This window comes from Pteropus vampyrus, unplaced genomic scaffold, assembly GCF_000151845.1.
Source record: "Pteropus vampyrus isolate Shadow unplaced genomic scaffold, Pvam_2.0 Scaffold15, whole genome shotgun sequence".
Classification (NCBI taxonomy): domain Eukaryota; kingdom Metazoa; phylum Chordata; class Mammalia; order Chiroptera; family Pteropodidae; genus Pteropus; species Pteropus vampyrus.
Window position 1 is genome coordinate 3962329 of NW_011888796.1, and position 2852 is coordinate 3965180.

Here is a 2852-nt window from a genome sequence, read left to right on the forward strand (position 1 = left end):
GGGTGAGGAAATTAAGGCATGAGTTGAGTCAGAGCTGCCCTGAGTGGTTTCAGGATTTGTAGACATTTATAAGAGCTTGGTCCTTGATGCCACTGCCCATCCCTTCTGCCACCACAGTCTAGCCAAAGAGGAAGCGACGGCAGAAATGTGTGGTTCAGGCAGTAAGAGAAATAGTGACAATGTCAAGCTATTGATGCCCAGCCTGAATCTACAGCACCACTGCTACATACCACATTGCCAGCCTCCTCAACATCTTGACCTCTAAGTCGGCCTCCAAATAGTGTGTCCTCTGCAGGAGTTACTCTTATCCTCTTAAGAAGCAGTGCTTTTCATTTCTTAGTTCTCATCCATACGTTCAGTGTTTTGTAGACTCATTTCATGTACATGGCTTTATGCTGAGAACAAAAAGAATGAATAAAGAAGTCCCTGGCTTCAAGTAGCTTACAGTCTATTGGAAAAGACAGAAATAGATTCTTATCCTACAAGGTGGTTGAGTGCATTGATGAAAATGAGCACTGTGATGGGAACTTAAAAGAAGCACCCCCACTGCTGCAGGGTGTGGTGGTGGAGATGAGGAGGTTTCTGAAGGGAGTGAAGGCTAAGATGAGTTCCGAAGGACAAGAAATTATTCTGAAAAAAGAGGGAGGGTCCTCTGGGTTTCGGGGACAGCATGTGTAAAGAGCATGAACAGAGAGACCTAGGAATCTGAATAGATTTCTTTGTGGCAGGGAGGAAGGATTAAATGGAAATAGTGTTCAGGTACGGGGTAGATCACGAAGGGCTTTGACTGTGATTTATTAGGGTTTTTAACTTTCTTCTGAGATAGAGAAGAGCTATTAAAGTATGGTAATGACATTATCATATTCATATTCTAAGGCAATCTTTCTTGTTATAGCATAGAAGATGGGTTGGGATAGTAGGCAAAAATGCAAATATGGGTACTAAGAAATCAGCAGGAAACCACTAGCCTTGATGGTGGCCAGAAGTGAGGGAGCAGAGGAAATAGAATAGAGATCTGAGAGACTGAGGGACTGAGTTGAAGAGATACTGAGAGAAAAGGAGAGAGGTAGAGCGTGACCCTAGGTTTTGGTTTGGGCCATTGGGATATCGGTGGACAGAGAACGTAACAGGAAGGACTGGGACAAGAATGATGATAGATTCAACTGGGGGTCATGTTGAGTATGAGGAGCCTGTGGCTCCTCCAGGTGGGTGTTCAGAAGGCAGTCAGATGTGATAGAAGAGAGCTGAGTAGATAGATTTGGAAGCCATTAGCATGAGATGGTAGTTCAAGTCATAGAAGTGAAGGAGATGGCCAAGGAAGAGTGTGTAAACAGGAAGAAGTGGAGAGGACCCAGGATAGAAATCTGGAAACATCACCATTCAAGGGATGGGTAGTGGAAAAGCTGCCCACAGAGCAGGCCAAGGAGGAAGGGCCCGAGAGTTAAGAGAGAATAAGGAACATGTTTTAGAAGACAAAGGACATGATTTCAGGAAACTTTGGAAAGGCCAACAAGAGCTTAATGCTCCCAAGAAGTCAAGAAAAGACCTGAAAAGTGTCTGTTGTTTTAGGCAACAAGGAAGGGAGGTGTCATGTACTCTTTAGAAACAATAGTTTCATGAAGTGATAGGAGAAGCCAAATTTCAGTAAATTGAGGAGCGAGTTTGGTATGGGATGAGGAAGCTACATAAATATAGGAATATACATAAATATACTGTTTCTATTTATACCTTAGCAGAGGTCTTCATACCTCTCAGTTCATCATTGTCACTTTCTAGGCAAGGCCCCTCAACTGATTGATTGCTTGGTTGGTTGATTTCCTTTTATCTCCATTTTCCTTTTCTATTCCCCTCACTCCACGTAGAGGCAACCATTTTCATGTGTTTAAGTTTTCCTTTTGTTTGTATGTGTTCTTTTAATATATATTGTTTTATGCACGTATCTTTTAAAATTATGTCAATGGCATGCTATAGATTTCATTCTGTTTCTTATTTTATCTAACACTATGTTTTTAAGATCCTCCAGTGCTACTCTATATCCTCCATGTTCACATTCACCACATTTTACTGTCTCTCCCCCAGTGATGGCACACAGGTTTATCTCCACCTCCCTGCCACCACGGTCAGTGCTGCAGTGAAGATCCTTGCAGATGTCCCCTTTTAGACCTGAGTGAGAATTTCTTTGGTCTCTCTGTGCCCAGGAACAGAGTTGCAGATATGTAACCTGACTGAGAACTGGCAGACTGCCCTCCAAAATGGATAGGCCAGTCCACACCCCGCAACATCTACATCTCGCATTATCCAGCTTGCTGTTTGCCTGTGGTGTCTCCTTGTTTTAATCTGCATTTCTTGGGTAATGACCTTGAGTATCTCCTCATAGGGTTTTAGCCTTTTGAATCTCCTTATTTCTGTAAGTTGTCTGTTCCTATCCTTGGTAACTTTGTCAAGAAGTTTGGCTCTGAAAGGGAGGAGAGAAAGGATGCCAAGAAGTTTTGTTTCAGATGGGAAGACTTGAGCGTGTTAAAGTGAAGATGGAGGGGAGAAAATCTGAAGACTTATCTTCTTCCCAGGATTAGAAAGATGGACAGAGGGAAGGATGGTGATGATCTGGCCTCCCCCAGCAAAAGCAATGAGACTAGGTATAGGGAGTAGGACTGAGGAGGCGAGGCGAGTACACGGATCATCACCAGCTTTCCCTAAACCCATCTGGACCACCCTGCTTCACTATGGCATAGAGGCAGTGGAGGATCCATGGGGCTGGATAGGAGGGGAAAGGCAACCTCACTCAGATTCTAGGAAAATGTTATATATTGTGTTTCTAAATGTTTGCAGATTATATTTGCAAGGAGAGAGGA